Below are 16493 nucleotides of genomic sequence, written 5' to 3' on the forward strand. Positions count from 1 at the left end.
AGTGATAGGTTTCATGTCAAAATATCTTAGTAAATGTATAAATAAAGAAAGGTTTCTTAAGGTGGGGTTTTCTCACATTTCTTTTTTTTTTGCGTACGGGACATTAATTAGGCCCACTTGGGCCTATTTTGGTCCAATAATCTGGATTTACAAGCCCGTACGTGAAAAGCCAAGTCCAATTTTAGTTCAGTTTCAGTTTTTGGCGCGAAAAAATATATCGGGTACGACAAACAGCGCGAAAACGAGTGTTTTTCGGCTATTTTCATATAAATTTATAAAAACATAGTATACGTAAGTAAAATTCGAAAATGTTTTCACGGATTGCTTAAAACATTTCAAATTAGTGTTTTGTAAGTCTTTTTCGACTTAACGGATGATACAATGCTTGTTTTGTAACTATCTTTTGCATTTAAATCTATAGCGGGTCGTTAAACGAGCATGTTTTCGTTTAACTTGTTTGCTATCGAACTAAGGCCATAAAACTAATATATTAGCTTATATTAAATGTATATTACTTATAGATGCCCCCCCGAGATATCTGGGTCATAAACAGACCCGTTCGGTTATCCGTTTGTTCGTTATGTAATAAGCGGTTAAACGCTTATTCGATTTGTGAAAACTGAGATGTATCCGGTTTTGTCACGATTGTCACATTTTATTTATATAAGAAAATGATTTTTTCAAAAAAATGAACTTAATAAAATATAATAATAATAATAATAATAATAATAATAATAATAATAATAATAATAAAAACGCAAGTGCAAAAACATACCTGAGAACAGCCCATCTATTGGAAATTTGATTCTCAGTATCATATATATATATATATAATTGAAATAATTTTGGTTATGAACCACTTTTAAAAATGACTCTTCATACAATAATAATTCTGAGCTATACCATGAAAATGATTTTTATAATTTAGAGGGGGGCTTCTCGACTTTGCTATAATGACAGCATATAAAAATAATATGTTAACCTGTTCAGTGTTGTAAATGTTTTGCTTCACTTGATCATAATTTTGTATGACATGTTTCACGCACTACATTTTAATCACTATTAAAGGAAAATTCAATTCTGACACATATGTTTCAAAATTGGTAAAAGTTAGAAGCATTGATAGCCTGGAGGTAGCATGTTGAAAGTGTTCGCCGTATTTTCTTAAATTTTAGTAGTTGTGGGAAAAATATTCAATGTCACACCCCAACCTAAGGCGGAAATGTCGCGGCATGATATGATTGCTCACAGCTCAAAGATACTATCATATATAAAATGTAACAATATCTAATTAATTATTTTATTCAAATAATACACACATTATCCAATTATAACAAGCAACTTACAAATATGAATATAAGCTCAAATAATGTTTATCTCGATTATATCTTAAGGTCTTGTCTACGTGTCCAAACTTCAATCTTCAATACAAGCAACCTGCATATGCATATAAAAATGGAGTTTGTCAACATAAAGTTGAGTGAGAATATCACCTGTTTTGACACAACAATATAAATAAGCATAACGTGATAAGTGCGGTAAATATAATCAAACCATAAACAAGTACGTAGACCGTTGCCAAGCGAATCGGGCATTGGTCAATAGCAGCAGCACCCATTATACGAATGAATGAATAGTAAGACAAGTAAGCAAGTAACACGTATGTTTGATTAAGTCACTCACAATTACACGTATGCATTTATTTGAATATATATATATATATATATATATATATATAGTATGAAATACGGATAGGTACGCATATGTCCCCAAAACATTTAGAAAAGTTGGTAAAATAGGGGAATGATAAACTCACCTTAGATTAATGACAAACGAATGTAAATACGAATAAGCGATTTAATGAATAAGCGAGTCGTCCACTACACGTCAAACGATATAAACAATTCAGAATATGAGATTTTAGGATATGATAATATAAATAAAAACGAACTCGTTGCCGCTGAAATCAATCCAAACGGACGTTTAGAACTCAAGTTGTGTTTGTTTTAAGATTTAAGCGAGCTAGTACTGATCAGAATCCGAACAACGAGTGTAACGTCCGTTAATTTCGGTTAAGTGTTGGAAAGTATGTAGAGTTTGTATAATTCTCGGTTTGTTCCGGCATGCTTCGAGGACCCTTTTGTCATTCCCGCAAGTTTAATTACTTAGCTTTTCACCCTGGTTGCTGCATACTTCAAACTTAAAGGGCCAGAATGTAACTTTATTAATATTATAACCAACCCTAGCCCTTTTTCCCTTGCCTCGTCGATCGCACAGCAGCAGCAGCAATAGACCTGCGATTTTCTTTTTTCCAGCCAACATTAAGGTGTAAAAATCTAATTCAAGGTTAGTCCCATGTCCCCTCTAGTCTTTTACACCATAAACTATCCTTATACATCGCGTATTGATCGTTAAACCGCTTGTTTTAGGCTTACCGGGTGGCTGTCAAATTGGGCAGTTTCGGTGCTGTTTCGGCTAAGGTTTTTGCACCACAATCTTCCTAGGTATGTCCCATATAACATACTTAAAGACCATGTTCATTGGTGTTCGTTAGGTTGGTCAACTAGTTGTAGTTTGATTGTTATGTTCGGTTGGCTAGAATTGTAGTTTGGTGCGTTTAACGCGAGGGTTGAAGTGATTAACGACCAATTCAGCTCGGGGACACTTGGTTTGATGTACGGGCTGTTGGAAAATCATTTTTATAAGTTATGGGGCTGAATTGGTTGTCGGTTACTCCAACGGGTCGGTACAACGCGCAATTGTGTTTATTGAATAGTTGGTGCATTGCACTTGCGGGTTACCGACCCATTTGACTCGTGTAGCGTCGTGTGGACTTGTTGGCTGTGATTTTATCATAACGGGTCCACACGGGCCTGAGTTGGATGTTAATGGCCTAAACGACTCTTAAGCGCGCGTGTTAGTGTTACCTAATGCTTCCGGGGGCAAATTGGGAATTCCTTATCCTCGGGGATACCTAAGGGTCGTTTTGGTGAATGTGAGTCCTCGGGGGCTGTTGTGACTTAGTTTGATGAGGTCGAGGCTTTACGTAACTCGAACCATGTTAGAACGTCTCGTAGGATAAACGAGTCCTTTCGATGTCATTAGTAATGTTTGAATGTAAACCGCCAGGTGTTTGAGTTTTGGGATTTCATAGGGATCATCTAGCACGTGGTGAATTCGTATATTGTGTCAGGTGAGTTCATGATGCCCCTTTTCACTCTTTTCATGCTTTGGGCTAGCATGCACACCATGTTGAAATTTTATCCATCTATACTCGTTTAAACTAATCGGGTGGTTTTATATGGTTATACTTGTGTTCGTGGGATTTATGAAAGTATAGGTGAATTATAGTCGGTGCCTTAGAATATTTGAGGCTCGTTAATGGTTATATATTTTACAATGTTATAGACATTAATTATGGTCTAGACTCAAGGATGTAGGCGTACTCGTATTATAGTATGTCAGGAGGTGAGATTTATGAATGTGTACGCGGATGTTACTTTATGACCCAAGGCTTACTTTCATGATGGTATGTTAGGAATGTTATATATGTATATGTATAAGTATATTTATATATATATGTATAAGTATATATATATATATATATATATATATACACGCGTGTTTATGCATGCGTTATTGTATGGCCAATAATTGGCGATGTTAATTAGTCGTTTTCGACTAAGGATGTTGCGTATGCCTACTTTGTGTTTGCATACGGATGGATAGTGATCTTGGCTGAGCCAAACTACACTACTCAGGTTTTTAAATCTTGTGGCGGGCCCTGAAAAGCCCGTGAGGGGGGAGGCTCGTGTGGCATGATCATCATCGGATGTTACGTGTTTGGATTGTACGTGTGCTCGACCCTGATGTTATTACTTGGATATTACGTGTTTGGGTTGTACGTGTACTCGACCCTGATGTTAATACTTGGATGATATATATGTAGGGATATGATTATAAGAATGTTCATATATATATATATACATATATATAATGATGATTACCTATTACTAATGATGGCCTAACTGTTGTAACCCGTTTTATTTTTAAAACCCTTGGAATGATTATGACTATTATTATTTTAGATGTTAATTATTAAAACTTGAACTCACTCAGCTCAAGCTGACTTTGTGTGCATGTTAGTGTGAGTTTCAGGTTAGGTGGGGGATGCGTTATCGATTGGACGTGCACGAAGCTACTTGGACGGTGGATGGCATACTCAGTCGGAAGATTTTAATAATGAACTTGTTTATTTCAAAGTTTCGTTAACTACATTGCAATTTGATTTTGGGCATAATTTTCGGGTCTTGGGAACATGTTTTAAATGTTTTGATTTTCCGCTGATTTACACTCTGAATTGGTTGTTTTAATGAAATGAACTGTTTTTGACTTTCCGCTGTTTAGTACTCTGAAACGATTTTAATAAAATGAATTGGGTCGGTTTTAAAATTTTGTGAATTTTGGATATGATTACCAACTGTAGGATTCCCGGCATTCGGGGTCTTACAAGTTGGTATCAGAGACATGGTTCGAGGGATTCGAGCGTCCCCGAATGTTTGGACTCGTACTGTAAGGGGAGAGACTAGTATGCCCACCGCGAGTAGCTGCACACCAAGAGGTAACTTTAAATTGTTTAGTCGTTCCTTTGAAATTTTAAAGTTCCCATTATATGATTAATTGCGTAAATGTTAGATAGAACGCTAATGTGGTTAGGGTCGGGGGGTGCTTAGGATGGGCGGGTGAGGTAAACAATTAATAACACTTGATTAACGTTATTAGCAGTTTACCATTGCCTTCCATGTTCTAAACGCCACTTATACTTGACTGTGTTAAAATTCTGTCTTTGTAGGGATAAGTCATGGTTAACACTTGTACTGCTAAGAGAGGTCGTCCGAGTGTTCGTGGCTGGGGTCGTAAACCACGTGCCGAAGCTGAGAGTGAGATTCGTACATCCCAGCAGGAGGAAACCCTGATTAATGAGGAAGGGGATAACCCTGCCTTAGATCCGGCTATACGCGCGGCCATCGCAGATGAGGTTTACCAGGTTCTTCATAGCGTTATTCCCGAGATTGTTGCTGAGGCCGTTAGGGTTGCAAAAGAGTCAATGGATGGTAAGGTTGCGGATAAGCAAGGAAAGGGTCAAAAAAATCAGGTTGAAGAAGAGGTAGTGGTATTTAGTGATGAGGAGGAAGAAGCTCGTGCGTTTAGTGTGCCTACTAAAGGATGTTCGTATGGGGATTTCAAGAAGTGCGACCCTCCCGTTTTCGATGGTACCAAAGATGCGTTGGCAGCTCATCAGTGGGTTAGAGAGATGAAAGCCTTATTGAGGGTCAGTAAGTGCAAAAGGGAGGACATGGTGACTTATGCAACTACCTCGTTTCGTTCCGAGGCGCTGTGTTGGTGGGATAATCTAGCTCAGGCTATGGGTGATCGTTCAATTAGGAGGATGGCTTGGGAAGAGTTGAAGCAGTTGGTTATCGATCATTTTTGCCCTCCGCATGAATTAGATAAGATGGAGCAGGATTTCTTAGCTCTAGAAGCGGGTGATATGTCACATCGAGAGTATACTACAAAATTCAACCAATTGGCTCGTTTATGTCCCAATCTAGTTACACCTGAGAGTAAAAGAATCAAAAAGTACGTGAAGGGTCTTCCGATAGATGTTCGTAGGGGTGTGGTGACCACCGGCATGAGCTCGTTCCACTCGGTGGTTACCCTGGCATGTATGTTGTTTGAACAGAGAGAGATGGTGAGCCCAACTGAGTCTAGAAAAGATTTGAAACCGAGCTCTAACTCCAATGGAAAGCGTTATGGGGGCAATGATTCTATGTCGGATGGGAAGAAAGCGAGGACGGAGGCGTCGGATTGTAGGAGTAAGGGGTATGACGATAGATGCAGGAAGTGTGGGAAACCACATAGGGGGGAGTGCAGGCTGGGGACTATCCCTTGTTTTTGTTATGGGGATATGGGACACCCCCACTACGAGTGCCCGTCGTTGACATGTTACCGGTGTGAGGGGTCTAGTCACTTGGCCTCTCGATGTACTTAGCGTGAGGCAGGAGGTTCTGAGCAGGGAGAATCTTCTCGAGTTAAGTTGGAAGGCGAACCGAAGGCTAAGTCTAGGGCCTTCAGTATCTTGACGAAAGAGGCAAGGGAGGATGCGGACACCATTTCAAGTAACCACTTGTAATCGTTAATTTGTTAAAATTGCGCTGTCTATTTGTCTCCCTCTCGAAAGCTTTCGTGGGTAATTGTTTGGTTAGGAGGTAGTACGATATCATTAGTAGGGGTTCTATTTATACCCGTTCTGTGTATGATGTGATGTCCAGAATTGTCTCAATCCTTGCTCGTTCCTGTGTGGCGGGATTCGGGGACAAATCCCATCTTCAGGGGGGTAGACTTGTAACGTCTGTTAATTTCAGTTAAGTGTTGGAAAGTATGTATATAGGGAGATGACCTCATTCGTTAAGATAACCTTAACGAATGGGTCATTCGTTACATTAAAGACTAACGAATGAGACATTCATTCGTTATACATTACACATGCTGAATAGCCCTTCATTCGTTACGTTCCATTCGTTAATCAGGGTTAACGAATGAAGCTTACATTATACGAATGGGACACATTCGTTACGGGATAACTAATATGCCTTACAATAAAGGCGAATGGGCATATGTACACAAATATCCCTTACATTATCAAAGACTTATAACAATAAACTAATAAAGACCAAGACGTCCAAAACGTGTATCAACAAAATGGGACATCAAGGAATCCTTGGTACTATCTCCGGATCTTCACAATCTGGCGTGGCGGCGGGACTCATCTCGGCGGATCAACTGAAACCGATAGTTAAAAGGGGGCAACAACGCAGATCAGATTCTTGAACCAAAAAATCAAAACCGAAAAATCAAAACTGTGGGATGATCAAACACACCAAAGATTAGTGTTTTAAGCTGATTGGTTATCCCGATTGGTGGAATAATGGTCACAAAAAGGCAACCTCTCTACTGGAGCCGAGAAACCGGCCCCACCAAGGGCAACAGCCATGCCACCAGCAGCAGCGATCTGAAGAAGCGTAGAGATGAAGGAGGTTTTGGGGGAATTGCAACTGGTAGGTCAGATGGTGAAGATGAAGCAGGTAATGGGTTTGAGGTTTTAACCTCACACCCTTCTTTCTTAAATTCAGATTTTGTTAGTACCTACATATTAGAAATGTGACAGAATGATCCCCCAATTATTGGGAAAGCTAATGTTGCCCAAAAATGCCATAAACAACAAGAAACGGCTTGGATCCTTGACTGTGGGGCTGTCGACACTATGAAATTTGATCCAGCTGATATTACCACCACATACAAACCAATAGAAAGCCATATTCAAACCGCTAATAGAGGGGTCATGTCGGTACAAGGGGGAGGGACGGTTGAGATTTCTACAACCTTAAAATTATCCAACTGTCTCTATATCCCTTTCCTGTCAGACAAACTTTTGTCAATTAGCCATGTCACAAAAGAGCTGAATTGCACTGTTTTAATGCATCCAACTTTTTGCATCTTACAGGAAATCAGGACTGGGATGATCATTGGGTGTGGTACTGAAAGACACGGACTATATTATGCGGATGAAGTGACTCAAACCGGTACTGTGATGCTTGCTCATGGAACAACAAATAGAGAAGCATGGCTATGGCATCGTAGATTGGGGCACCCTTCCACGGGTTATTTGTATCTTTTGTTTCCTAACCTTTTTCCATCAAATAATGTGTTAACATGCGATACACGTATTTTGGCTAAAGTCACAGACAAACTTTTAAACCAAACAATACCAAGGTTGATTTACCTTTTACATTAATTCATTCTAATGTGTGGGGCCCATCTAAGGTTACTGGGGGTAAAACTATCGTTTTTTCTTACTCTTTGTGGACGATTGTACCCGTATGACGTGGGTATATTTTTTAAAACACAAATCGAAAGTATTTGAGAAATTTATCATGTTCCACAAAATGATTCAAACACAATATAAGGCCGATATCCAAATCTTACGGTCTGACAATGGAGGTGAATTTGTTAATACCGCCATGAAACAGTTTGTTCAGACCAAAGGAATCATTCACCAAACCACATGCCCAAAACACTCTGAACAAAACGGGGTCTCTGAACGAAAAAATCATCTTCTTTTAGAAATAACTCAAGCCATTATGATTGAATCTAAAGTTCGAACATCCTTTTGGCCCGAAGCTCTTGCTGTGGCTTCTTATCTTATTAATCGATTACCCACCAAGGCACTAAAATTCCAAACTCCCTTACAAACCTTATCCACCTTTACCAACCTTCCATCAATTCTCACTCTTAAACCATGAATATTTGGGTGCTCTGTGATTATTCATATACCAAAAGCCGATCGCACAAAACTTGACCCATGTGCAGAAAAATGTGTCTTTCTTGGCTACGGTGTAAACTAGAAAGGGTATCGATGCTATAGTCCTAAACGGGGTAAAGTCATCACAACCATGAATTGTAATTTTTTTGGAAACAGAGTATTTCTATAATACCCAACACAAAGATCAGGGGGAGAGAGAACATGAAGACATACTGAATTGGCTAAAGTGGTTTCCTTCTTTAAATGAAGATGATCATAGTACCGAGAATGAGTCACATCATAGTACCACACAATCTGAAGAACCATCAAATAGTGTCACTCAAGATCCTCCCAACCTGATGTCAGAGGTAAGTAACTTTCACCATAATACCTCCCCATTTATTATATCTAACCATGAGCAGACAGAACAAGGTGAAAATCACGAAGCAGAAAACAAGGTGAAACCTTTGTTCATGAACCAGAAGAAGACGAAGATGAAACCTCTGTTCAAAATGAAACTACTGAACACAATCCTGTTTCTCGTGAAGAAACAATTGAAAAGTATATTCTACCACCAAGAGCAAACAGAGGGATTCCTCCTAAACGATACTCCCCAGAAAAAGAGACTCGTCAGTTCAAATACCCAGTGGCAAATATTGCCAATGGAAACTTGTCTAATGAAGCCAAGGCCTTTGCCAATTCTCTATGCTCTTAACAAATACCGGCTACTGTAAAAGAAGCTATGGAGTCTGAAAAATGGAAAGATGCTATGAGAACGGGAATGGAAGCGTTAAAGAAGAATAACACGTGGGAAATATGTACTCTTCCATTCGAAAAAAAAGTCGTTGGATGTCGGTGGGTGTTTTCAGTAAAACACAAACCGGATGGAACCATTGAAAGATATAAAGCTCGTTTGGTAGCTAAAGGCTATACTCAGACATATGGAGTTGACTATTAAGAAACATTTTCTCTTGTTGCTAAAATGGACACGATTAGGGTCCTTTTCTTGATTGCTGCCAATAAAGAATGGCCTCTTCATCAATTTGATGTGAAAAATGCCTTTCTACACGGAGAACTAAAAGAAGAAGTGTACATGGAAGCACCTCCCGGTTTCACAAAAAACTCAGAAAAAGGTATGTTTGTTGATTGAAGAAATCCCTCTACGGGCTAAAACAATCTCCCCGGGCTTGGTTTGGGAGATTTACATGTGCAATGCAGAAGTATGGGTTTAAACAAAGTAACTTAGAGAACACTTTGTTCCTCAAACGAAGAAATAATCTCATAACATGTCTAATCATATACGTAGATGACATGATTATTACCGGTGATGACAAAGAAGAAATAGAACGCCTTAAAAGGAGCTTGTTTGCAGAATTCGAAATGAAGGACTTGGAAAGATTGAAATACTTTCTTGGGATTGAGGTACTAAGGCCAAAAGGGGGAATATTTATTTGCCAAAGAAAATATGTTCTAGATCTTCTAGCAGAGACAGGTATGATAGATTGTAAACCAGCAGAAACCCCAATGATTGTGAACCACAAAATTCACATAGAGCTTGAAGCGGAGTTGGCAGATAAAGGACGATACCAGCGATTGGTGAGGAAATTAATATATATCGCACATACCCGACTTGATATTGCCTACGCTGTAAGTGTTGTAAGTCAGTTCATGCATCAACCTCAGGCTGCTCACATGGAAGCTGTTCTAAGAATAATCCGGTATCTTAAAGGAACACCTAACCATGGAGTTTTTTTTTGAACCAAATGGGCATTTAGAGATTCAAGCTTATACTGACGTTGACTGGGCCGGAGATGTTGGGCACCGAAGGTCTACGTCAGACTACTTCACCATATTGGGAGGCAACTTGGTAACATGGAGAAGTAAGAAACAAAAGGTTGTCGCTCTCTCAAGTGCCGAAGCCGAGTTCAGAGGCATAGCTAGAGGAGTGGCAGAAGTGTTGTGGATAAGGAGACTCCTGATTGAAATTGGGTTCCCACCAAAAGAAAGCATCAAACTTATGTGTTACAATAAAGCTGCAATCCAATTATCCGAAAACCCAGTACAACACGACCAAACCAAACATATAGAAATGGACAGAAATCTTATCAAAGAGAAGCTAGAAACTGGGGTGATCGAACTCCCATTTGTCCAGTCCAAAGATTAGCTAGCAGATATACTAACCAAGGCCTTTAACGGAAGAATCTTCAACCATTGTTTAAGCTAGTTAAGTATTGGAGACCCCACTACTCAACTTGAGGGGGAGTGTTGAAAAGAAGTAAAAAAGGAAGCGATTGTGAGATCAGTCACCATATCATCTCCCATAATTAAGGCTTCATCACAGCAAATTGACAACTAATTTCCAGCCAAAATTATAGTTGTAAATTTCCTTTCTTAGCAATATATCTTTACTATAAATCATAGCTTGTTATGACATTGTAATTATCACAAAACAATCAATAGTTCAATACAATCAATTACATTCAAGCTCTTTACCAGACATCATTTTATAAACATGTGATAAACTCGCTTTTTAGATAAAGATAGAATAACCTCTTGTTAAAGACAATTATTCTCATGACATGTTGAAAAACTAGAATGAATAATTTACAAACTAATCACTGCGAGTCATGCATAATATAAGTGAGGTAATCTTAAGAAACATATAATGATTAGATTCTATTTCATGTTTATGACATTCAAATCTAACAATCCTTTGGAAAGATTAAATGAACAACAAATAACCCACCTAAGATTGATTAAAATAGACAATATTCATGCATTCCTTTGGTTTATAATCTTTCTAGACTAGCATGACAACCTAAGTATTTTTCGTTAACAATAACTTAAAGAATATTACGACTAGTTAGATTGATTATAACAAGTGTCTTCTTTTTTCAAATATAACACAAGGATGTCATGAGCAAACAATTTATAATGATTCAAAGACTCCCTTTTTATCATTTCTAGTTTAAAGGCTACAGGTTGCATGTATGCATACAATTTATAAACAAATGATAGAAATTTAAAATTTTTAAAAAGGATTATCATTTGTTAATCTTGAAATCATTAATCGAGCATTTAGACATAAATTTTCACCAAAAGATAATCATGCATATGTTATTGCTTCAAAGATAATTACCACATGTTTATTACAATCATCAAACTAGTCAAGTTTTATTACAAATCATGGTGGTAAATAGAAATTTAGATCATAATGAGCATAATCAAAACATCAGGAAAACAAGAGCATACAAAACTCATGGTAATTAGAATGATCTAACCAAGAATTCTATTAAAGATGTATGGAGATGATAATGCTCTTTTCCAAATGTTGTTGAATCTTCCAAGCCTTTCTTAACCCTCAATAATACTGAATTTCGGAGATGTGATACTGATTTTTATCAAGTTTTGATACCCCCTTTGAATGCAACAAGTGATTCTATTTATAGGCAAAATTTGAGAACCGAACATGGGGCGTGTTGAAGCTGAGCACGGGGGCATGTTGTAGTTTGAGCATGGGGCATGTCCGACCAAGTGTCAGAGTAATTAATGCGCATACGCAAGTACATCAGGAGCCTTTGACCACGGGGGCGTGTTATAGTTGAGCAAGCCCCATGTTGCTTTTTGAGCATGGGGCATGTTGGCTTCGAGCATGGCCCATATCCGACCAAGTTGTTAGAGTAATTAATGCGCAGGCGCAAGTACATCAGGAGCCTTTGACCACGGGGGCGTGTTGCAGTTGAGCACGACCCATGTTGCTTCCTTTCAGGAGACATGTACTTTTTGTGTTTATATGAGGCCAAGCGTGGGGGCATGTTCAGGTTGAGCATGGGGGCATGTTGCACTATTTCTAGAAGCATGCTTTTGTCTTCACATGTAGATGACCACGGGGGTGTGTTGGCTCTGGACATGGCCCATGTCCCGAGAGTATTTAGCGGAATTTCCTCTTTTCTTCTTGTTTTAGTTCCTTTTCTCGTTTAAGGCCAAAATCATCCTGGAAAACAAGAGTAAAGCAATAAGCACCGGTTTCAAGTATTTTTCAATAAATAGATGTAAAATATGGAGAATTTGATGTATAATTGATGTATAATTTTGTGTACATCAACGCATCTACCATCAATTATTGAAAAAAGCCTCCTTCCATTTAGAGGCAAAGAAAAAGTATTGATTCTATCTTGGAATCTATATGTGAAGAAATCCCTCATTGCACATGTATGTCTTTTAGTGCTGCTTGAAGTCAAAACATCCCGATGGCGGATGCCTATTCTATAACCATCGTCACCGTATGGAAAAAATAGTGGATATTGAAGTGGTACATATGAAGGATGTAGTTTACTGATCCGTTCTATTTTACCTGTTTTAGTCTTGACAATAATATCTCTAGGTTCAAAGGAGCTGTCAATGTCTCCAACTATTAAAGCTGCAACTTCGGAAGTAGTTGGCAAGTTATATGTCCTTCCATTTTGTTGTCTTTTTGCAATAAGGCGTAACTTTAGATTCCCATGAGGATTGTTGTTAAACAAAATCTCTTGCCATTCTATAAGATTGAACCAACACATCATGTGAATCATGACCTTCAGATCTTGTATAATCTCAAGATTTATAGTATTTGAACTTGATGTGGACACATTGTTGATTTCAGTGATTAGAATATGTAAAATACCAAGTATGTAACGATTAAAAAAAATAAATTTTTAAATAAGTTTATTATAAACAATGAAGAGAAATTACCCTAAAGCGCCTTGCCTATTTGCAACCTCATTTTCAGTGCCATATGTATATAACCGAGAGAATTTAGGCTTTGATCCATCCGTTGGTAGGAGACTTCCAATAGCATGGTAATTTTCACCTCCAAGTCTATATACAAATGGAGCATTACCTCTGTTAATGGACGAATCAACTTTTCCACCCATTGACGTAAAGGAAAACATTGAGTTACAATGCCGAATGTTTTTCATAAAATGTTTGCTTTTTGAATCCAAACAACTAAAAAGAGTTTTATAATCGGATGTCGGCTCCTTCAAATCTGGAAGTTTAACTATACCAAATCCACAACATAGAGAAAAGCTTGATTTAGATTTTCCATGATTGCTTCGTAACACCTCATCCTTCCACAATTTTTCGTTACACGCCTGACGTATATGACTTTGATCACCATGATCCAAGTAATCTGTGAATGGTGTTTGGTAAGTTTTATTACTATCTTATTGTATTGCAGCGTTGCATAACTCATTTTTATAATAAATAAATAAAAAGATATTGAATATTGAAAAGTACCTTTTGTTTTACTAGAGAAAATGTTTTCAATGAGTGCAGTGACAGATCCAGGAATTTTTTTCAGGTAGTGCACTACTTTTATATATTTCAATTTCATAGAATCGGGTATAAAAAATTCCGGGTCGGTTCGAGGTTCGGGTCGATTCGATGGTTCGGGCAAAGTTCATTACAAACTAACAAATTAAAAACTAACAAACTAACAAATTAAAACCAACAAAATCTAACAAATTAAAACTAAAATTTAGCAAACAACTTAACAATTAACAACATCAAAAACAATTAAATATCTAACAAATGAATCTAAACTTACCTTTACAGTAGGAGAATTCTTGGAAGAGTAGCAAAGGAGAGTATGAGGAAGGGAGAGAGACAGCAACTTATAAAAAAAAAAAAGCTTGTTGCACGGAATCGAGCCCGTGACATTCTGTTTACAAAACAAGCAACTTACCAGCTAGTCCAGTGCTTGTAATGTAAACAGAGTGGTTCCTTACTAATTTATAAGGTGGTTCCTCTAATATTTTTTATATATGGATACATTATTATTTCGAAACTCAGATGGTTCCGGGGGACCACCCGTTTACATCATGGATCCGCCCATGAATGAGTAGACTATCATCATGTTCATCATCTTCTTCTTTTGGTGTAAGATAGGAAGTTTCTGTTGATATATTTTCTTTGTTAGATTTGCATTTACCCTTCAATCGTGAATTATTGGATGAAGATGCTTGAATATTTTTATTGGAGATACATATACCTACGAAATAAAGTAATATTTAACATCCATGTATATACATTTAAAAAGAAAAAATATTCTAGAAGTCGAATGTACAAAGTTCTATCAAAGAAATATTTATTACATTGTTTAGTTTGTGATACTTGAATAGATTTTAATGTCATTGAAGACTTAAATGTTACAGGAGTACATTTAATCTTTGCCTTTTTACTATCAACAATTTGTTTTTTGATGGATCGACTCAATTTGTGGGTAGCATAACCATCATTGTTAATTGAAACTGTAAATCATGAAGTTTGGAATTAACACTAACTATTAACATATGTAGTTAAAAAAATGAACATGAATGATTAAAAGAGCAAAAAAATTAATATGATATAGATGGTATAAAAATTTTTATAGAATAGTAAAGATGAAACGAAAATTGTTGGGTATGTAAATGATTGATTATTAGAATGTAAAGTATATTATGTTATACCATTTGTAATGTCTGATAGAGGATGTGTAACATGAGATTCTGAAGATGTAACATTGTTGTGATGATACAGAATTGAATTAAAACGATCAACCACTTCCTTCCAATAGTTTGGACTTCCGTTAGTTGTGAATTTGTTGGAGGTAACTTCGATGTTGTGCAAAGCTGTTTTTGAAAAGAAAAAAAAAACAGATTATGTAAAATGTTGTTTTAATATGAAAAATGTATTTAGAAACATTATACCTTTAAAATTGTTGTTCTTTTTTGTATCGAACTTTTGTTTTCTGATTAGTCTTTTTTCTTTTGAATCTAATAAAAACCAAAACATACAAGTTATTATATAAAATATGTGTACCATTTATAATGTTAGTTAATGGGCTTCCAATCTGTATTGATGAAGAACCAATATTGATATGCTGATATAGATTTGATGTATAAGGACTAATGACCGTCGTGCAATAACCGAAACTTCCATAATCCGGTAATGAGTTTAAAGTGTTTTGTATGTAGTGTAGGCCGAACATAAAAAAAAGGAACTTTAAGATTTCTAAGGGTTAAAAATTGGAATTTGTATAATATAAGTTTATTAGTGTATTATAAATGAAAGTAAATATTGAACGACTTATATCATGATGCATTAAAAATATATCATGATGCATTAAAAATATGACCTTTGAAGTTGCAACCGGAATGAAGTACTTTTGATCTTTTGACATCCAATTTTAAATTCCTCTTCTTTCGCATGAGCGTTGCATAAATATATTGAATATTTGTATATGTGGAAAAAATTTAATAACTTGGTAAAAATCAAATATTTGTAATAAATAAGACTTGGAATTTTTGTAACAAATTCAATAACTTGGAATTTGTAGCAAAAAAGTATATAAAATAATGCAGATTTTGTGATTCGGATATAAGTTTTTAAAATTGTGTTGTAAAAATATAATAAAATAATGTAACAACAAAACCATCACATAACCAAACATCATAATACATTAATCAAATTGTCTTACATCAAATACTCCAATAAAAGGAAATTAAAGTTCATAAGACATAATCCTAGGAATGGCTCCATCAAAATAAAAGGAAATTAGAGTTCATAACACATAATCCTAGGAATGAAACTAAAGGTCTGTTTGGTATGGGTAATGGAATGGATGATGGAGTGGAATGGATGTGGTAATGGAATGGACAAGGGAATGGAATGAGTTATTACCATTTCAATGAGATGTTTGGTTAATACATGGGAATGCAATGAATGATTACTTTACATTGTTTGGTAGGTAGGAAAAAAAATAAAAAATAAAAAATAAAACTAAAATGGTATTGAGTAGCGGTGGTGGTGGGAGGTAGGTCGCGATCGTGGCATTGGTGGGTGGTGGTGGTGGGCGACGGGAGATAGTGGTGGTTAGAGGTGGGTGGTGGTGGTGCTGGGTGGTGGCGGAAATAGTGGAGGTGGTAGGCGGTGGTGGCAACGGCGGCGGTGGGCAATACGTGATGGTGGTGAGGGGCGGGGCTATGGCTAATGGTGGTAGCGGACAGGTGGCGGTGGTGGGCGTTGGCACTAATGACAACAGTTGGTGGCGGGAACACCGGCGGTGGACGACAATGGTGGTGGTTGGTGGCGACGGTGGTGGTGGTTGGTG

The sequence above is a fragment of the Bidens hawaiensis genome, unplaced genomic scaffold, assembly GCF_021521415.1.
Source record: "Bidens hawaiensis isolate Kalapana, Puna unplaced genomic scaffold, B.hawaiensis_p1.1 tig00012972_1, whole genome shotgun sequence".
In the NCBI taxonomy this organism is placed as follows: Eukaryota; Viridiplantae; Streptophyta; class Magnoliopsida; order Asterales; family Asteraceae; genus Bidens; species Bidens hawaiensis.